Raw genomic sequence first — 19,226 nt, 5'->3', positions numbered from 1 at the left:
TCTCTAGACTTCACTGAGGTTAGGCCGTTTTACCCAAGGCAGATTTGCACTCGATGACACCTCGACAACAGCCGGTCCTCACATTTACGTCTTGCTCTCCTTACGTCAGTATACGAGTCTGTGACGCTGGCTTTGCAACAGCTTGCGTGCCTTTAGGCTCGCCGCGACCAACACTTACCACGCACTGACCACAAAACATGGAGGCGCCGGGGCTTGAACCCGGGACCTTTCACATGCAAAGCGAACGCTCTACCAACTGAGCTACGCCCCCAAGCACAACCAAGCTGCGCTGTTCTCCATTCTTTACTACTCTTATGTGCACGGACACGATGGTTGGTTGGTTTGCAGGGCTGAAGGGAACAGAGTACAAAGGCGCGGACGCGTTCATATACACAAGAGTTCCAAGTAGTTTCGATGCTCTGGTATTACGACTGCAAATTCCGTCCGTTTTTAACGTCTTAAATTGAAGGGCCAGTCACAAGTTGCTCTGTTTTCACTCCATGTCGACAATCACACAGCACCTGAGGTAACAAGCACATCTGAAGCCCCATTGTGCACTCGACTGTTCATGCCAACTCACTGCCTCGCACTTTACTACTGTGTACCACTCTTGTCGTCCAACTGCAAAAGACTGGGCCACAACAAGTTTCCGCGTCTCCATTGCACTGCGCAAACTACGAAACGCTCCCCAAACATGGCACTCACCCATGCAGACGACTTTTCCGACTTTACACGACGCTCACGCAACGCTCACGCTAGTGACAGCCTTATTTAGAGCTTGTCGTCGCGCCCAAGCGAGTGAGCACATTTCGCCTACGGCTTAGGCCGCCCACCTAGTGTGGCTGCTCGGTGTCTGCAGGCAGCGAGGGGCTGCAAGCTTTCCGTATTCGCGCCTATGTCACCTCTGCTTGCTTGTCAGAGACAGAGTATCGCAAAACATACAACTCACTCCATGAATTGATTGCTACGGCATCTGTCATCAGCAGTCACAACTAGCAACACCAGTAGCAGCCGACTGCACGTAAAGAATTGGAATGTGCAGTGGGATTTTTGTGAATTCGGCGCAAGGCTCATCTTTCCGACATAGGTTTGAGAATCTTATGGGAACACGAGTACTGTTTCTAAATTAAGTGTAGTGGTTGGAGGAGGGTACTTCCTGCGCATTACAGCACGCTTGCCAATTGTGGCTGCTAATCGTTCGCTCGTATCTGCCTTGACACATTTTCTGGCTGTGAATTATTCCACTTGCATGGCAGTGTGCGCATGTTGGTGTGTTAAAAATTCTGGAGGCGCTGGGTATCGATCCCAGTACCTCTCGCATGCTAAGCGAGCGCTCTACCATCTGAGCTACGCCCCCTGCTGACGAACTGCGCTACATACAGTCATATCAATTGCACACACCCTTGCACTCCAATTATTCCGCAGACAAACACTACTCTCAATGTGTCTGTGAGGGTGTCTTTCAGGTTTCCTGCATTCTGTATCGAATCGTAGTTGGCCAAAATCAAAGTGGCACGCACGACGTCGAAAATAGCGTTCGGCCAACGCTCTGAGGTAGACGAAAGTGTTGTTCACTCTCTAGACTTCACTGAGGTTAGGCCGTTTTACCCAAGGCAGATTTGCACTCGATGACACCTCGACAACAGCCGGTCCTCACATTTACGTCTTGCTCTCCTTACGTCAGTATACGAGTCTGTGACGCTGGCTTTGCAACAGCTTGCGTGCCTTTAGGCTCGCCGCGACCAACACTTACCACGCACTGACCACAAAACATGGAGGCGCCGGGGCTTGAACCCGGGACCTTTCACATGCAAAGCGAACGCTCTACCAACTGAGCTACGCCCCCAAGCACAACCAAGCTGCGCTGTTCTCCATTCTTTACTACTCTTATGTGCACGGACACGATGGTTGGTTGGTTTGCAGGGCTGAAGGGAACAGAGTACAAAGGCGCGGACGCGTTCATATACACAAGAGTTCCAAGTAGTTTCGATGCTCTGGTATTACGACTGCAAATTCCGTCCGTTTTTAACGTCTTAAATTGAAGGGCCAGTCACAAGTTGCTCTGTTTTCACTCCATGTCGACAATCACACAGCACCTGAGGTAACAAGCACATCTGAAGCCCCATTGTGCACTCGACTGTTCATGCCAACTCACTGCCTCGCACTTTACTACTGTGTACCACTCTTGTCGTCCAACTGCAAAAGACTGGGCCACAACAAGTTTCCGCGTCTCCATTGCACTGCGCAAACTACGAAACGCTCCCCAAACATGGCACTCACCCATGCAGACGACTTTTCCGACTTTACACGACGCTCACGCAACGCTCACGCTAGTGACAGCCTTATTTAGAGCTTGTCGTCGCGCCCAAGCGAGTGAGCACATTTCGCCTACGGCTTAGGCCGCCCACCTAGTGTGGCTGCTCGGTGTCTGCAGGCAGCGAGGGGCTGCAAGCTTTCCGTATTCGCGCCTATGTCACCTCTGCTTGCTTGTCAGAGACAGAGTATCGCAAAACATACAACTCACTCCATGAATTGATTGCTACGGCATCTGTCATCAGCAGTCACAACTAGCAACACCAGTAGCAGCCGACTGCACGTAAAGAATTGGAATGTGCAGTGGGATTTTTGTGAATTCGGCGCAAGGCTCATCTTTCCGACATAGGTTTGAGAATCTTATGGGAACACGAGTACTGTTTCTAAATTAAGTGTAGTGGTTGGAGGAGGGTACTTCCTGCGCATTACAGCACGCTTGCCAATTGTGGCTGCTAATCGTTCGCTCGTATCTGCCTTGACACATTTTCTGGCTGTGAATTATTCCACTTGCATGGCAGTGTGCGCATGTTGGTGTGTTAAAAATTCTGGAGGCGCTGGGTATCGATCCCAGTACCTCTCGCATGCTAAGCGAGCGCTCTACCATCTGAGCTACGCCCCCTGCTGACGAACTGCGCTACATACAGTCATATCAATTGCACACACCCTTGCACTCCAATTATTCCGCAGACAAACACTACTCTCAATGTGTCTGTGAGGGTGTCTTTCAGGTTTCCTGCATTCTGTATCGAATCGTAGTTGGCCAAAATCAAAGTGGCACGCACGACGTCGAAAATAGCGTTCGGCCAACGCTCTGAGGTAGACGAAAGTGTTGTTCACTCTCTAGACTTCACTGAGGTTAGGCCGTTTTACCCAAGGCAGATTTGCACTCGATGACACCTCGACAACAGCCGGTCCTCACATTTACGTCTTGCTCTCCTTACGTCAGTATACGAGTCTGTGACGCTGGCTTTGCAACAGCTTGCGTGCCTTTAGGCTCGCCGCGACCAACACTTACCACGCACTGACCACAAAACATGGAGGCGCCGGGGCTTGAACCCGGGACCTTTCACATGCAAAGCGAACGCTCTACCAACTGAGCTACGCCCCCAAGCACAACCAAGCTGCGCTGTTCTCCATTCTTTACTACTCTTATGTGCACGGACACGATGGTTGGTTGGTTTGCAGGGCTGAAGGGAACAGAGTACAAAGGCGCGGACGCGTTCATATACACAAGAGTTCCAAGTAGTTTCGATGCTCTGGTATTACGACTGCAAATTCCGTCCGTTTTTAACGTCTTAAATTGAAGGGCCAGTCACAAGTTGCTCTGTTTTCACTCCATGTCGACAATCACACAGCACCTGAGGTAACAAGCACATCTGAAGCCCCATTGTGCACTCGACTGTTCATGCCAACTCACTGCCTCGCACTTTACTACTGTGTACCACTCTTGTCGTCCAACTGCAAAAGACTGGGCCACAACAAGTTTCCGCGTCTCCATTGCACTGCGCAAACTACGAAACGCTCCCCAAACATGGCACTCACCCATGCAGACGACTTTTCCGACTTTACACGACGCTCACGCAACGCTCACGCTAGTGACAGCCTTATTTAGAGCTTGTCGTCGCGCCCAAGCGAGTGAGCACATTTCGCCTACGGCTTAGGCCGCCCACCTAGTGTGGCTGCTCGGTGTCTGCAGGCAGCGAGGGGCTGCAAGCTTTCCGTATTCGCGCCTATGTCACCTCTGCTTGCTTGTCAGAGACAGAGTATCGCAAAACATACAACTCACTCCATGAATTGATTGCTACGGCATCTGTCATCAGCAGTCACAACTAGCAACACCAGTAGCAGCCGACTGCACGTAAAGAATTGGAATGTGCAGTGGGATTTTTGTGAATTCGGCGCAAGGCTCATCTTTCCGACATAGGTTTGAGAATCTTATGGGAACACGAGTACTGTTTCTAAATTAAGTGTAGTGGTTGGAGGAGGGTACTTCCTGCGCATTACAGCACGCTTGCCAATTGTGGCTGCTAATCGTTCGCTCGTATCTGCCTTGACACATTTTCTGGCTGTGAATTATTCCACTTGCATGGCAGTGTGCGCATGTTGGTGTGTTAAAAATTCTGGAGGCGCTGGGTATCGATCCCAGTACCTCTCGCATGCTATGCGAGCGCTCTACCATCTGAGCTACGCCCCCTGCTGACGAACTGCGCTACATACAGTCATATCAATTGCACACACCCTTGCACTCCAATTATTCCGCAGACAAACACTACTCTCAATGTGTCTGTGAGGGTGTCTTTCAGGTTTCCTGCATTCTGTATCGAATCGTAGTTGGCCAAAATCAAAGTGGCACGCACGACGTCGAAAATAGCGTTCGGCCAACGCTCTGAGGTAGACGAAAGTGTTGTTCACTCTCTAGACTTCACTGAGGTTAGGCCGTTTTACCCAAGGCAGATTTGCACTCGATGACACCTCGACAACAGCCGGTCCTCACATTTACGTCTTGCTCTCCTTACGTCAGTATACGAGTCTGTGACGCTGGCTTTGCAACAGCTTGCGTGCCTTTAGGCTCGCCGCGACCAACACTTACCACGCACTGACCACAAAACATGGAGGCGCCGGGGCTTGAACCCGGGACCTTTCACATGCAAAGCGAACGCTCTACCAACTGAGCTACGCCCCCAAGCACAACCAAGCTGCGCTGTTCTCCATTCTTTACTACTCTTATGTGCACGGACACGATGGTTGGTTGGTTTGCAGGGCTGAAGGGAACAGAGTACAAAGGCGCGGACGCGTTCATATACACAAGAGTTCCAAGTAGTTTCGATGCTCTGGTATTACGACTGCAAATTCCGTCCGTTTTTAACGTCTTAAATTGAAGGGCCAGTCACAAGTTGCTCTGTTTTCACTCCATGTCGACAATCACACAGCACCTGAGGTAACAAGCACATCTGAAGCCCCATTGTGCACTCGACTGTTCATGCCAACTCACTGCCTCGCACTTTACTACTGTGTACCACTCTTGTCGTCCAACTGCAAAAGACTGGGCCACAACAAGTTTCCGCGTCTCCATTGCACTGCGCAAACTACGAAACGCTCCCCAAACATGGCACTCACCCATGCAGACGACTTTTCCGACTTTACACGACGCTCACGCAACGCTCACGCTAGTGACAGCCTTATTTAGAGCTTGTCGTCGCGCCCAAGCGAGTGAGCACATTTCGCCTACGGCTTAGGCCGCCCACCTAGTGTGGCTGCTCGGTGTCTGCAGGCAGCGAGGGGCTGCAAGCTTTCCGTATTCGCGCCTATGTCACCTCTGCTTGCTTGTCAGAGACAGAGTATCGCAAAACATACAACTCACTCCATGAATTGATTGCTACGGCATCTGTCATCAGCAGTCACAACTAGCAACACCAGTAGCAGCCGACTGCACGTAAAGAATTGGAATGTGCAGTGGGATTTTTGTGAATTCGGCGCAAGGCTCATCTTTCCGACATAGGTTTGAGAATCTTATGGGAACACGAGTACTGTTTCTAAATTAAGTGTAGTGGTTGGAGGAGGGTACTTCCTGCGCATTACAGCACGCTTGCCAATTGTGGCTGCTAATCGTTCGCTCGTATCTGCCTTGACACATTTTCTGGCTGTGAATTATTCCACTTGCATGGCAGTGTGCGCATGTTGGTGTGTTAAAAATTCTGGAGGCGCTGGGTATCGATCCCAGTACCTCTCGCATGCTAAGCGAGCGCTCTACCATCTGAGCTACGCCCCCTGCTGACGAACTGCGCTACATACAGTCATATCAATTGCACACACCCTTGCACTCCAATTATTCCGCAGACAAACACTACTCTCAATGTGTCTGTGAGGGTGTCTTTCAGGTTTCCTGCATTCTGTATCGAATCGTAGTTGGCCAAAATCAAAGTGGCACGCACGACGTCGAAAATAGCGTTCGGCCAACGCTCTGAGGTAGACGAAAGTGTTGTTCACTCTCTAGACTTCACTGAGGTTAGGCCGTTTTACCCAAGGCAGATTTGCACTCGATGACACCTCGACAACAGCCGGTCCTCACATTTACGTCTTGCTCTCCTTACGTCAGTATACGAGTCTGTGACGCTGGCTTTGCAACAGCTTGCGTGCCTTTAGGCTCGCCGCGACCAACACTTACCACGCACTGACCACAAAACATGGAGGCGCCGGGGCTTGAACCCGGGACCTTTCACATGCAAAGCGAACGCTCTACCAACTGAGCTACGCCCCCAAGCACAACCAAGCTGCGCTGTTCTCCATTCTTTACTACTCTTATGTGCACGGACACGATGGTTGGTTGGTTTGCAGGGCTGAAGGGAACAGAGTACAAAGGCGCGGACGCGTTCATATACACAAGAGTTCCAAGTAGTTTCGATGCTCTGGTATTACGACTGCAAATTCCGTCCGTTTTTAACGTCTTAAATTGAAGGGCCAGTCACAAGTTGCTCTGTTTTCACTCCATGTCGACAATCACACAGCACCTGAGGTAACAAGCACATCTGAAGCCCCATTGTGCACTCGACTGTTCATGCCAACTCACTGCCTCGCACTTTACTACTGTGTACCACTCTTGTCGTCCAACTGCAAAAGACTGGGCCACAACAAGTTTCCGCGTCTCCATTGCACTGCGCAAACTACGAAACGCTCCCCAAACATGGCACTCACCCATGCAGACGACTTTTCCGACTTTACACGACGCTCACGCAACGCTCACGCTAGTGACAGCCTTATTTAGAGCTTGTCGTCGCGCCCAAGCGAGTGAGCACATTTCGCCTACGGCTTAGGCCGCCCACCTAGTGTGGCTGCTCGGTGTCTGCAGGCAGCGAGGGGCTGCAAGCTTTCCGTATTCGCGCCTATGTCACCTCTGCTTGCTTGTCAGAGACAGAGTATCGCAAAACATACAACTCACTCCATGAATTGATTGCTACGGCATCTGTCATCAGCAGTCACAACTAGCAACACCAGTAGCAGCCGACTGCACGTAAAGAATTGGAATGTGCAGTGGGATTTTTGTGAATTCGGCGCAAGGCTCATCTTTCCGACATAGGTTTGAGAATCTTATGGGAACACGAGTACTGTTTCTAAATTAAGTGTAGTGGTTGGAGGAGGGTACTTCCTGCGCATTACAGCACGCTTGCCAATTGTGGCTGCTAATCGTTCGCTCGTATCTGCCTTGACACATTTTCTGGCTGTGAATTATTCCACTTGCATGGCAGTGTGCGCATGTTGGTGTGTTAAAAATTCTGGAGGCGCTGGGTATCGATCCCAGTACCTCTCGCATGCTAAGCGAGCGCTCTACCATCTGAGCTACGCCCCCTGCTGACGAACTGCGCTACATACAGTCATATCAATTGCACACACCCTTGCACTCCAATTATTCCGCAGACAAACACTACTCTCAATGTGTCTGTGAGGGTGTCTTTCAGGTTTCCTGCATTCTGTATCGAATCGTAGTTGGCCAAAATCAAAGTGGCACGCACGACGTCGAAAATAGCGTTCGGCCAACGCTCTGAGGTAGACGAAAGTGTTGTTCACTCTCTAGACTTCACTGAGGTTAGGCCGTTTTACCCAAGGCAGATTTGCACTCGATGACACCTCGACAACAGCCGGTCCTCACATTTACGTCTTGCTCTCCTTACGTCAGTATACGAGTCTGTGACGCTGGCTTTGCAACAGCTTGCGTGCCTTTAGGCTCGCCGCGACCAACACTTACCACGCACTGACCACAAAACATGGAGGCGCCGGGGCTTGAACCCGGGACCTTTCACATGCAAAGCGAACGCTCTACCAACTGAGCTACGCCCCCAAGCACAACCAAGCTGCGCTGTTCTCCATTCTTTACTACTCTTATGTGCACGGACACGATGGTTGGTTGGTTTGCAGGGCTGAAGGGAACAGAGTACAAAGGCGCGGACGCGTTCATATACACAAGAGTTCCAAGTAGTTTCGATGCTCTGGTATTACGACTGCAAATTCCGTCCGTTTTTAACGTCTTAAATTGAAGGGCCAGTCACAAGTTGCTCTGTTTTCACTCCATGTCGACAATCACACAGCACCTGAGGTAACAAGCACATCTGAAGCCCCATTGTGCACTCGACTGTTCATGCCAACTCACTGCCTCGCACTTTACTACTGTGTACCACTCTTGTCGTCCAACTGCAAAAGACTGGGCCACAACAAGTTTCCGCGTCTCCATTGCACTGCGCAAACTACGAAACGCTCCCCAAACATGGCACTCACCCATGCAGACGACTTTTCCGACTTTACACGACGCTCACGCAACGCTCACGCTAGTGACAGCCTTATTTAGAGCTTGTCGTCGCGCCCAAGCGAGTGAGCACATTTCGCCTACGGCTTAGGCCGCCCACCTAGTGTGGCTGCTCGGTGTCTGCAGGCAGCGAGGGGCTGCAAGCTTTCCGTATTCGCGCCTATGTCACCTCTGCTTGCTTGTCAGAGACAGAGTATCGCAAAACATACAACTCACTCCATGAATTGATTGCTACGGCATCTGTCATCAGCAGTCACAACTAGCAACACCAGTAGCAGCCGACTGCACGTAAAGAATTGGAATGTGCAGTGGGATTTTTGTGAATTCGGCGCAAGGCTCATCTTTCCGACATAGGTTTGAGAATCTTATGGGAACACGAGTACTGTTTCTAAATTAAGTGTAGTGGTTGGAGGAGGGTACTTCCTGCGCATTACAGCACGCTTGCCAATTGTGGCTGCTAATCGTTCGCTCGTATCTGCCTTGACACATTTTCTGGCTGTGAATTATTCCACTTGCATGGCAGTGTGCGCATGTTGGTGTGTTAAAAATTCTGGAGGCGCTGGGTATCGATCCCAGTACCTCTCGCATGCTATGCGAGCGCTCTACCATCTGAGCTACGCCCCCTGCTGACGAACTGCGCTACATACAGTCATATCAATTGCACACACCCTTGCACTCCAATTATTCCGCAGACAAACACTACTCTCAATGTGTCTGTGAGGGTGTCTTTCAGGTTTCCTGCATTCTGTATCGAATCGTAGTTGGCCAAAATCAAAGTGGCACGCACGACGTCGAAAATAGCGTTCGGCCAACGCTCTGAGGTAGACGAAAGTGTTGTTCACTCTCTAGACTTCACTGAGGTTAGGCCGTTTTACCCAAGGCAGATTTGCACTCGATGACACCTCGACAACAGCCGGTCCTCACATTTACGTCTTGCTCTCCTTACGTCAGTATACGAGTCTGTGACGCTGGCTTTGCAACAGCTTGCGTGCCTTTAGGCTCGCCGCGACCAACACTTACCACGCACTGACCACAAAACATGGAGGCGCCGGGGCTTGAACCCGGGACCTTTCACATGCAAAGCGAACGCTCTACCAACTGAGCTACGCCCCCAAGCACAACCAAGCTGCGCTGTTCTCCATTCTTTACTACTCTTATGTGCACGGACACGATGGTTGGTTGGTTTGCAGGGCTGAAGGGAACAGAGTACAAAGGCGCGGACGCGTTCATATACACAAGAGTTCCAAGTAGTTTCGATGCTCTGGTATTACGACTGCAAATTCCGTCCGTTTTTAACGTCTTAAATTGAAGGGCCAGTCACAAGTTGCTCTGTTTTCACTCCATGTCGACAATCACACAGCACCTGAGGTAACAAGCACATCTGAAGCCCCATTGTGCACTCGACTGTTCATGCCAACTCACTGCCTCGCACTTTACTACTGTGTACCACTCTTGTCGTCCAACTGCAAAAGACTGGGCCACAACAAGTTTCCGCGTCTCCATTGCACTGCGCAAACTACGAAACGCTCCCCAAACATGGCACTCACCCATGCAGACGACTTTTCCGACTTTACACGACGCTCACGCAACGCTCACGCTAGTGACAGCCTTATTTAGAGCTTGTCGTCGCGCCCAAGCGAGTGAGCACATTTCGCCTACGGCTTAGGCCGCCCACCTAGTGTGGCTGCTCGGTGTCTGCAGGCAGCGAGGGGCTGCAAGCTTTCCGTATTCGCGCCTATGTCACCTCTGCTTGCTTGTCAGAGACAGAGTATCGCAAAACATACAACTCACTCCATGAATTGATTGCTACGGCATCTGTCATCAGCAGTCACAACTAGCAACACCAGTAGCAGCCGACTGCACGTAAAGAATTGGAATGTGCAGTGGGATTTTTGTGAATTCGGCGCAAGGCTCATCTTTCCGACATAGGTTTGAGAATCTTATGGGAACACGAGTACTGTTTCTAAATTAAGTGTAGTGGTTGGAGGAGGGTACTTCCTGCGCATTACAGCACGCTTGCCAATTGTGGCTGCTAATCGTTCGCTCGTATCTGCCTTGACACATTTTCTGGCTGTGAATTATTCCACTTGCATGGCAGTGTGCGCATGTTGGTGTGTTAAAAATTCTGGAGGCGCTGGGTATCGATCCCAGTACCTCTCGCATGCTAAGCGAGCGCTCTACCATCTGAGCTACGCCCCCTGCTGACGAACTGCGCTACATACAGTCATATCAATTGCACACACCCTTGCACTCCAATTATTCCGCAGACAAACACTACTCTCAATGTGTCTGTGAGGGTGTCTTTCAGGTTTCCTGCATTCTGTATCGAATCGTAGTTGGCCAAAATCAAAGTGGCACGCACGACGTCGAAAATAGCGTTCGGCCAACGCTCTGAGGTAGACGAAAGTGTTGTTCACTCTCTAGACTTCACTGAGGTTAGGCCGTTTTACCCAAGGCAGATTTGCACTCGATGACACCTCGACAACAGCCGGTCCTCACATTTACGTCTTGCTCTCCTTACGTCAGTATACGAGTCTGTGACGCTGGCTTTGCAACAGCTTGCGTGCCTTTAGGCTCGCCGCGACCAACACTTACCACGCACTGACCACAAAACATGGAGGCGCCGGGGCTTGAACCCGGGACCTTTCACATGCAAAGCGAACGCTCTACCAACTGAGCTACGCCCCCAAGCACAACCAAGCTGCGCTGTTCTCCATTCTTTACTACTCTTATGTGCACGGACACGATGGTTGGTTGGTTTGCAGGGCTGAAGGGAACAGAGTACAAAGGCGCGGACGCGTTCATATACACAAGAGTTCCAAGTAGTTTCGATGCTCTGGTATTACGACTGCAAATTCCGTCCGTTTTTAACGTCTTAAATTGAAGGGCCAGTCACAAGTTGCTCTGTTTTCACTCCATGTCGACAATCACACAGCACCTGAGGTAACAAGCACATCTGAAGCCCCATTGTGCACTCGACTGTTCATGCCAACTCACTGCCTCGCACTTTACTACTGTGTACCACTCTTGTCGTCCAACTGCAAAAGACTGGGCCACAACAAGTTTCCGCGTCTCCATTGCACTGCGCAAACTACGAAACGCTCCCCAAACATGGCACTCACCCATGCAGACGACTTTTCCGACTTTACACGACGCTCACGCAACGCTCACGCTAGTGACAGCCTTATTTAGAGCTTGTCGTCGCGCCCAAGCGAGTGAGCACATTTCGCCTACGGCTTAGGCCGCCCACCTAGTGTGGCTGCTCGGTGTCTGCAGGCAGCGAGGGGCTGCAAGCTTTCCGTATTCGCGCCTATGTCACCTCTGCTTGCTTGTCAGAGACAGAGTATCGCAAAACATACAACTCACTCCATGAATTGATTGCTACGGCATCTGTCATCAGCAGTCACAACTAGCAACACCAGTAGCAGCCGACTGCACGTAAAGAATTGGAATGTGCAGTGGGATTTTTGTGAATTCGGCGCAAGGCTCATCTTTCCGACATAGGTTTGAGAATCTTATGGGAACACGAGTACTGTTTCTAAATTAAGTGTAGTGGTTGGAGGAGGGTACTTCCTGCGCATTACAGCACGCTTGCCAATTGTGGCTGCTAATCGTTCGCTCGTATCTGCCTTGACACATTTTCTGGCTGTGAATTATTCCACTTGCATGGCAGTGTGCGCATGTTGGTGTGTTAAAAATTCTGGAGGCGCTGGGTATCGATCCCAGTACCTCTCGCATGCTAAGCGAGCGCTCTACCATCTGAGCTACGCCCCCTGCTGACGAACTGCGCTACATACAGTCATATCAATTGCACACACCCTTGCACTCCAATTATTCCGCAGACAAACACTACTCTCAATGTGTCTGTGAGGGTGTCTTTCAGGTTTCCTGCATTCTGTATCGAATCGTAGTTGGCCAAAATCAAAGTGGCACGCACGACGTCGAAAATAGCGTTCGGCCAACGCTCTGAGGTAGACGAAAGTGTTGTTCACTCTCTAGACTTCACTGAGGTTAGGCCGTTTTACCCAAGGCAGATTTGCACTCGATGACACCTCGACAACAGCCGGTCCTCACATTTACGTCTTGCTCTCCTTACGTCAGTATACGAGTCTGTGACGCTGGCTTTGCAACAGCTTGCGTGCCTTTAGGCTCGCCGCGACCAACACTTACCACGCACTGACCACAAAACATGGAGGCGCCGGGGCTTGAACCCGGGACCTTTCACATGCAAAGCGAACGCTCTACCAACTGAGCTACGCCCCCAAGCACAACCAAGCTGCGCTGTTCTCCATTCTTTACTACTCTTATGTGCACGGACACGATGGTTGGTTGGTTTGCAGGGCTGAAGGGAACAGAGTACAAAGGCGCGGACGCGTTCATATACACAAGAGTTCCAAGTAGTTTCGATGCTCTGGTATTACGACTGCAAATTCCGTCCGTTTTTAACGTCTTAAATTGAAGGGCCAGTCACAAGTTGCTCTGTTTTCACTCCATGTCGACAATCACACAGCACCTGAGGTAACAAGCACATCTGAAGCCCCATTGTGCACTCGACTGTTCATGCCAACTCACTGCCTCGCACTTTACTACTGTGTACCACTCTTGTCGTCCAACTGCAAAAGACTGGGCCACAACAAGTTTCCGCGTCTCCATTGCACTGCGCAAACTACGAAACGCTCCCCAAACATGGCACTCACCCATGCAGACGACTTTTCCGACTTTACACGACGCTCACGCAACGCTCACGCTAGTGACAGCCTTATTTAGAGCTTGTCGTCGCGCCCAAGCGAGTGAGCACATTTCGCCTACGGCTTAGGCCGCCCACCTAGTGTGGCTGCTCGGTGTCTGCAGGCAGCGAGGGGCTGCAAGCTTTCCGTATTCGCGCCTATGTCACCTCTGCTTGCTTGTCAGAGACAGAGTATCGCAAAACATACAACTCACTCCATGAATTGATTGCTACGGCATCTGTCATCAGCAGTCACAACTAGCAACACCAGTAGCAGCCGACTGCACGTAAAGAATTGGAATGTGCAGTGGGATTTTTGTGAATTCGGCGCAAGGCTCATCTTTCCGACATAGGTTTGAGAATCTTATGGGAACACGAGTACTGTTTCTAAATTAAGTGTAGTGGTTGGAGGAGGGTACTTCCTGCGCATTACAGCACGCTTGCCAATTGTGGCTGCTAATCGTTCGCTCGTATCTGCCTTGACACATTTTCTGGCTGTGAATTATTCCACTTGCATGGCAGTGTGCGCATGTTGGTGTGTTAAAAATTCTGGAGGCGCTGGGTATCGATCCCAGTACCTCTCGCATGCTAAGCGAGCGCTCTACCATCTGAGCTACGCCCCCTGCTGACGAACTGCGCTACATACAGTCATATCAATTGCACACACCCTTGCACTCCAATTATTCCGCAGACAAACACTACTCTCAATGTGTCTGTGAGGGTGTCTTTCAGGTTTCCTGCATTCTGTATCGAATCGTAGTTGGCCAAAATCAAAGTGGCACGCACGACGTCGAAAATAGCGTTCGGCCAACGCTCTGAGGTAGACGAAAGTGTTGTTCACTCTCTAGACTTCACTGAGGTTAGGCCGTTTTACCCAAGGCAGATTTGCACTCGATGACACCTCGACAACAGCCGGTCCTCACATTTACGTCTTGCTCTCCTTACGTCAGTATACGAGTCTGTGACGCTGGCTTTGCAACAGCTTGCGTGCCTTTAGGCTCGCCGCGACCAACACTTACCACGCACTGACCACAAAACATGGAGGCGCCGGGGCTTGAACCCGGGACCTTTCACATGCAAAGCGAACGCTCTACCAACTGAGCTACGCCCCCAAGCACAACCAAGCTGCGCTGTTCTCCATTCTTTACTACTCTTATGTGCACGGACACGATGGTTGGTTGGTTTGCAGGGCTGAAGGGAACAGAGTACAAAGGCGCGGACGCGTTCATATACACAAGAGTTCCAAGTAGTTTCGATGCTCTGGTATTACGACTGCAAATTCCGTCCGTTTTTAACGTCTTAAATTGAAGGGCCAGTCACAAGTTGCTCTGTTTTCACTCCATGTCGACAATCACACAGCACCTGAGGTAACAAGCACATCTGAAGCCCCATTGTGCACTCGACTGTTCATGCCAACTCACTGCCTCGCACTTTACTACTGTGTACCACTCTTGTCGTCCAACTGCAAAAGACTGGGCCACAACAAGTTTCCGCGTCTCCATTGCACTGCGCAAACTACGAAACGCTCCCCAAACATGGCACTCACCCATGCAGACGACTTTCCGACTTTACACGACGCTCACGCAACGCTCACGCTAGTGACAGCCTTATTTAGAGCTTGTCGTCGCGCCCAAGCGAGTGAGCACATTTCGCCTACGGCTTAGGCCGCCCACCTAGTGTGGCTGCTCGGTGTCTGCAGGCAGCGAGGGGCTGCAAGCTTTCCGTATTCGCGCCTATGTCACCTCTGCTTGCTTGTCAGAGACAGAGTATCGCAAAACATACAACTCACTCCATGAATTGATTGCTACGGCATCTGTCATCAGCAGTCACAACTAGCAACACCAGTAGCAGCCGACTGCACGTAAAGAATTGGAATGTGCAGTGGGATTTTTGTGAATTCGGCGCAAGGCTCATCTTTCCGACATAGGTTTGAGAATCTTATGGGAACACGAGTACTGTTTCTAAATTAAGTGTAGTGGTTGGAGGAGGGTACTTCCTGCGCATTACAGCACGCTTGCCAATTGTGGCTGCTAATCGTTCGCTCGTATCTGCCTTGACACATTTTCTGGCTGTGAATTATTCCACTTGCATGGCAGTGTGCGCATGTTGGTGTGTTAAAAATTCTGGAGGCGCTGGGTATCGATCCCAGTACCTCTCGCATGCTAAGCGAGCGCTCTACCATCTGAGCTACGCCCCCTGCTGACGAACTGCGCTACATACAGTCATATCAATTGCACACACCCTTGCACTCCAATTATTCCGCAGACAAACACTACTCTCAATGTGTCTGTGAGGGTGTCTTTCAGGTTTCCTGCATTCTGTATCGAATCGTAGTTGGCCAAATCAAAGTGGCACGCACGACGTCGAAAATAGCGTTCGGCCAACGCTCTGAGGTAGACGAAAGTGTTGTTCACTCTCTAGACTTCACTGAGGTTAGGCCGTTTTACCCAAGGCAGATTTGCACTCGATGACACCTCGACAACAGCCGGTCCTCACATTTACGTCTTGCTCTCCTTACGTCAGTATACGAGTCTGTGACGCTGGCTTTGCAACAGCTTGCGTGCCTTAGGCTCGCCGCGACCAACACTTACCACGCACTGACCACAAAACATGGAGGCGCCGGGGCTTGAACCCGGGACCTTTCACATGCAAAGCGAACGCTCTACCAACTGAGCTACGCCCCCAAGCACAACCAAGCTGCGCTGTTCTCCATTCTTTACTACTCTTATGTGCACGGACACGATGGTTGGTTGGTTTGCAGGGCTGAAGGGAACAGAGTACAAAGGCGCGGACGCGTTCATATACACAAGAGTTCAAGTAGTTTCGATGCTCTGGTATTACGACTGCAAATTCCGTCCGTTTTTAACGTCTTAAATTGAAGGGCCAGTCACAAGTTGCTCTGTTTTCACTCCATGTCGACAATCACACAGCACCTGAGGTAACAAGCACATCTGAAGCCCCATTGTGCACTCGACTGTTCATGCCAACTCACTGCCTCGCACTTTACTACTGTGTACCACTCTTGTCGTCCAACTGCAAAAGACTGGGCCACAACAAGTTTCCGCGTCTCCATTGCACTGCGCAAACTACGAAACGCTCCCCAAACATGGCACTCACCCATGCAGACGACTTTTCCGACTTTACACGACGCTCACGCAACGCTCACGCTAGTGACAGCCTTATTTAGAGCTTGTCGTCGCGCCCAAGCGAGTGAGCACATTTCGCCTACGGCTTAGGCCGCCCACCTAGTGTGGCTGCTCGGTGTCTGCAGGCAGCGAGGGGCTGCAAGCTTTCCGTATTCGCGCCTATGTCACCTCTGCTTGCTTGTCAGAGACAGAGTATCGCAAAACATACAACTCACTCCATGAATTGATTGCTACGGCATCTGTCATCAGCAGTCACAACTAGCAACACCAGTAGCAGCCGACTGCACGTAAAGAATTGGAATGTGCAGTGGGATTTTTGTGAATTCGGCGCAAGGCTCATCTTTCCGACATAGGTTTGAGAATCTTATGGGAACACGAGTACTGTTTCTAAATTAAGTGTAGTGGTTGGAGGAGGGTACTTCCTGCGCATTACAGCACGCTTGCCAATTGTGGCTGCTAATCGTTCGCTCGTATCTGCCTTGACACATTTTCTGGCTGTGAATTATTCCACTTGCATGGCAGTGTGCGCATGTTGGTGTGTTAAAAATTCTGGAGGCGCTGGGTATCGATCCCAGTACCTCTCGCATGCTAAGCGAGCGCTCTACCATCTGAGCTACGCCCCCTGCTGACGAACTGCGCTACATACAGTCATATCAATTGCACACACCCTTGCACTCCAATTATTCCGCAGACAAACACTACTCTCAATGTGTCTGTGAGGGTGTCTTTCAGGTTTCCTGCATTCTGTATCGAATCGTAGTTGGCCAAAATCAAAGTGGCACGCACGACGTCGAAAATAGCGTTCGGCCAACGCTCTGAGGTAGACGAAAGTGTTGTTCACTCTCTAGACTTCACTGAGGTTAGGCCGTTTTACCCAAGGCAGATTTGCACTCGATGACACCTCGACAACAGCCGGTCCTCACATTTACGTCTTGCTCTCCTTACGTCAGTATACGAGTCTGTGACGCTGGCTTTGCAACAGCTTGCGTGCCTTTAGGCTCGCCGCGACCAACACTTACCACGCACTGACCACAAAACATGGAGGCGCCGGGCTTGAACCCGGGACCTTTCACATGCAAAGCGAACGCTCTACCAACTGAGCTACGCCCCCAAGCACAACCAAGCTGCGCTGTTCTCCATTCTTTACTACTCTTATGTGCACGGACACGATGGTTGGTTGGTTTGCAGGGCTGAAGGGAACAGAGTACAAAGGCGCGGACGCGTTCATATACACAAGAGTTCCAAGTAGTTTCGATGCTCTGGTATTACGACTGCAAATTCCGTCCGTTTTTAACGTCTTAAATTGAAGGGCCAGTCACAAGTTGCTCTGTTTTCACTCCATGTCGACAATCACACAGCACCTGAGGTAACAAGCACATCTGAAGCCCCATTGTGCACTCGACTGTTCATGCCAACTCACTGCCTCGCACTTTACTACTGTGTACCACTCTTGTCGTCCAACTGCAAAAGACTGGGCCACAACAAGTTTCCGCGTCTCCATTGCACTGCGCAAACTACGAAACGCTCCCCAAACATGGCACTCACCCATGCAGACGACTTTTCCGACTTTACACGACGCTCACGCAACGCTCACGCTAGTGACAGCCTTATTTAGAGCTTGTCGTCGCGCCCAAGCGAGTGAGCACATTTCGCCTACGGCTTAGGCCGCCCACCTAGTGTGGCTGCTCGGTGTCTGCAGGCAGCGAGGGGCTGCAAGCTTTCCGTATTCGCGCCTATGTCACCTCTGCTTGCTTGTCAGAGACAGAGTATCGCAAAACATACAACTCACTCCATGAATTGATTGCTACGGCATCTGTCATCAGCAGTCACAACTAGCAACACCAGTAGCAGCCGACTGCACGTAAAGAATTGGAATGTGCAGTGGGATTTTTGTGAATTCGGCGCAAGGCTCATCTTTCCGACATAGGTTTGAGAATCTTATGGGAACACGAGTACTGTTTCTAAATTAAGTGTAGTGGTTGGAGGAGGGTACTTCCTGCGCATTACAGCACGCTTGCCAATTGTGGCTGCTAATCGTTCGCTCGTATCTGCCTTGACACATTTTCTGGCTGTGAATTATTCCACTTGCATGGCAGTGTGCGCATGTTGGTGTGTTAAAAATTCTGGAGGCGCTGGGTATCGATCCCAGTACCTCTCGCATGCTAAGCGAGCGCTCTACCATCTGAGCTACGCCCCCTGCTGACGAACTGCGCTACATACAGTCATATCAATTGCACACACCCTTGCACTCCAATTATTCCGCAGACAAACACTACTCTCAATGTGTCTGTGAGGGTGTCTTTCAGGTTTCCTGCATTCTGTATCGAATCGTAGTTGGCCAAAATCAAAGTGGCACGCACGACGTCGAAAATAGCGTTCGGCCAACGCTCTGAGGTAGACGAAAGTGTTGTTCACTCTCTAGACTTCACTGAGGTTAGGCCGTTTTACCCAGGCAGATTTGCACTCGATGACACCTCGACAACAGCCGGTCCTCACATTTACGTCTTGCTCTCCTTACGTCAGTATACGAGTCTGTGACGCTGGCTTTGCAACAGCTTGCGTGCCTTTAGGCTCGCCGCGACCAACACTTACCACGCACTGACCACAAAACATGGAGGCGCCGGGGCTTGAACCCGGGACCTTTCACATGCAAAGCGAACGCTCTACCAACTGAGCTACGCCCCCAAGCACAACCAAGCTGCGCTGTTCTCCATTCTTTACTACTCTTATGTGCACGGACACGATG

At 50.7% G+C, this 19,226-nt stretch overlaps 25 non-coding genes across 25 annotated transcripts; all 25 read right to left on the bottom strand.

Moving 5' to 3' along the window:
• Positions 1–198: 198 nt before the first annotated feature.
• Positions 199–271, bottom strand: Trnaa-ugc (transfer RNA alanine (anticodon UGC)). Its single transcript has one exon. It is a non-coding gene; the product is annotated as a tRNA-Ala (tRNA).
• A 1,013-nt stretch (positions 272–1,284) lies between these two features.
• On the bottom strand, positions 1,285–1,357 carry Trnaa-agc (transfer RNA alanine (anticodon AGC)). The gene has a single exon. It is a non-coding gene; the product is annotated as a tRNA-Ala (tRNA).
• Positions 1,358–1,773: 416 nt separating this feature from the next.
• Positions 1,774–1,846, bottom strand: Trnaa-ugc (transfer RNA alanine (anticodon UGC)). The gene has a single exon. It is a non-coding gene; the product is annotated as a tRNA-Ala (tRNA).
• Positions 1,847–2,859: 1,013 nt separating this feature from the next.
• On the bottom strand, positions 2,860–2,932 carry Trnaa-agc (transfer RNA alanine (anticodon AGC)). Its single transcript has one exon. It is a non-coding gene; the product is annotated as a tRNA-Ala (tRNA).
• A 416-nt stretch (positions 2,933–3,348) lies between these two features.
• Trnaa-ugc (transfer RNA alanine (anticodon UGC)) lies at positions 3,349–3,421 on the bottom strand. The gene has a single exon. It is a non-coding gene; the product is annotated as a tRNA-Ala (tRNA).
• Positions 3,422–4,434: 1,013 nt separating this feature from the next.
• Trnaa-agc (transfer RNA alanine (anticodon AGC)) lies at positions 4,435–4,507 on the bottom strand. Its single transcript has one exon. It is a non-coding gene; the product is annotated as a tRNA-Ala (tRNA).
• Positions 4,508–4,923: 416 nt separating this feature from the next.
• On the bottom strand, positions 4,924–4,996 carry Trnaa-ugc (transfer RNA alanine (anticodon UGC)). The gene has a single exon. It is a non-coding gene; the product is annotated as a tRNA-Ala (tRNA).
• Positions 4,997–6,009: 1,013 nt separating this feature from the next.
• Trnaa-agc (transfer RNA alanine (anticodon AGC)) lies at positions 6,010–6,082 on the bottom strand. The gene has a single exon. It is a non-coding gene; the product is annotated as a tRNA-Ala (tRNA).
• A 416-nt stretch (positions 6,083–6,498) lies between these two features.
• Positions 6,499–6,571, bottom strand: Trnaa-ugc (transfer RNA alanine (anticodon UGC)). The gene has a single exon. It is a non-coding gene; the product is annotated as a tRNA-Ala (tRNA).
• A 1,013-nt stretch (positions 6,572–7,584) lies between these two features.
• Trnaa-agc (transfer RNA alanine (anticodon AGC)) lies at positions 7,585–7,657 on the bottom strand. Its single transcript has one exon. It is a non-coding gene; the product is annotated as a tRNA-Ala (tRNA).
• A 416-nt stretch (positions 7,658–8,073) lies between these two features.
• Trnaa-ugc (transfer RNA alanine (anticodon UGC)) lies at positions 8,074–8,146 on the bottom strand. The gene has a single exon. It is a non-coding gene; the product is annotated as a tRNA-Ala (tRNA).
• A 1,013-nt stretch (positions 8,147–9,159) lies between these two features.
• On the bottom strand, positions 9,160–9,232 carry Trnaa-agc (transfer RNA alanine (anticodon AGC)). The gene has a single exon. It is a non-coding gene; the product is annotated as a tRNA-Ala (tRNA).
• A 416-nt stretch (positions 9,233–9,648) lies between these two features.
• Positions 9,649–9,721, bottom strand: Trnaa-ugc (transfer RNA alanine (anticodon UGC)). Its single transcript has one exon. It is a non-coding gene; the product is annotated as a tRNA-Ala (tRNA).
• A 1,013-nt stretch (positions 9,722–10,734) lies between these two features.
• Trnaa-agc (transfer RNA alanine (anticodon AGC)) lies at positions 10,735–10,807 on the bottom strand. The gene has a single exon. It is a non-coding gene; the product is annotated as a tRNA-Ala (tRNA).
• A 416-nt stretch (positions 10,808–11,223) lies between these two features.
• Positions 11,224–11,296, bottom strand: Trnaa-ugc (transfer RNA alanine (anticodon UGC)). Its single transcript has one exon. It is a non-coding gene; the product is annotated as a tRNA-Ala (tRNA).
• Positions 11,297–12,309: 1,013 nt separating this feature from the next.
• On the bottom strand, positions 12,310–12,382 carry Trnaa-agc (transfer RNA alanine (anticodon AGC)). The gene has a single exon. It is a non-coding gene; the product is annotated as a tRNA-Ala (tRNA).
• A 416-nt stretch (positions 12,383–12,798) lies between these two features.
• Positions 12,799–12,871, bottom strand: Trnaa-ugc (transfer RNA alanine (anticodon UGC)). Its single transcript has one exon. It is a non-coding gene; the product is annotated as a tRNA-Ala (tRNA).
• A 1,013-nt stretch (positions 12,872–13,884) lies between these two features.
• Trnaa-agc (transfer RNA alanine (anticodon AGC)) lies at positions 13,885–13,957 on the bottom strand. Its single transcript has one exon. It is a non-coding gene; the product is annotated as a tRNA-Ala (tRNA).
• A 416-nt stretch (positions 13,958–14,373) lies between these two features.
• Trnaa-ugc (transfer RNA alanine (anticodon UGC)) lies at positions 14,374–14,446 on the bottom strand. The gene has a single exon. It is a non-coding gene; the product is annotated as a tRNA-Ala (tRNA).
• Positions 14,447–15,458: 1,012 nt separating this feature from the next.
• Positions 15,459–15,531, bottom strand: Trnaa-agc (transfer RNA alanine (anticodon AGC)). The gene has a single exon. It is a non-coding gene; the product is annotated as a tRNA-Ala (tRNA).
• Positions 15,532–15,945: 414 nt separating this feature from the next.
• Positions 15,946–16,018, bottom strand: Trnaa-ugc (transfer RNA alanine (anticodon UGC)). The gene has a single exon. It is a non-coding gene; the product is annotated as a tRNA-Ala (tRNA).
• A 1,012-nt stretch (positions 16,019–17,030) lies between these two features.
• Positions 17,031–17,103, bottom strand: Trnaa-agc (transfer RNA alanine (anticodon AGC)). The gene has a single exon. It is a non-coding gene; the product is annotated as a tRNA-Ala (tRNA).
• A 416-nt stretch (positions 17,104–17,519) lies between these two features.
• Positions 17,520–17,591, bottom strand: Trnaa-ugc (transfer RNA alanine (anticodon UGC)). The gene has a single exon. It is a non-coding gene; the product is annotated as a tRNA-Ala (tRNA).
• Positions 17,592–18,604: 1,013 nt separating this feature from the next.
• On the bottom strand, positions 18,605–18,677 carry Trnaa-agc (transfer RNA alanine (anticodon AGC)). The gene has a single exon. It is a non-coding gene; the product is annotated as a tRNA-Ala (tRNA).
• Positions 18,678–19,092: 415 nt separating this feature from the next.
• Trnaa-ugc (transfer RNA alanine (anticodon UGC)) lies at positions 19,093–19,165 on the bottom strand. Its single transcript has one exon. It is a non-coding gene; the product is annotated as a tRNA-Ala (tRNA).
• Positions 19,166–19,226: the final 61 nt, after the last annotated feature.

The sequence above is a fragment of the Schistocerca serialis genome, unplaced genomic scaffold (genome assembly GCF_023864345.2).
Source record: "Schistocerca serialis cubense isolate TAMUIC-IGC-003099 unplaced genomic scaffold, iqSchSeri2.2 HiC_scaffold_547, whole genome shotgun sequence".
NCBI classification, from domain to species: Eukaryota; Metazoa; Arthropoda; class Insecta; order Orthoptera; family Acrididae; genus Schistocerca; species Schistocerca serialis.
Note: the sequence above shows the minus strand (reverse complement) of the source record. Positions and strands in the feature narration are given on the sequence as shown.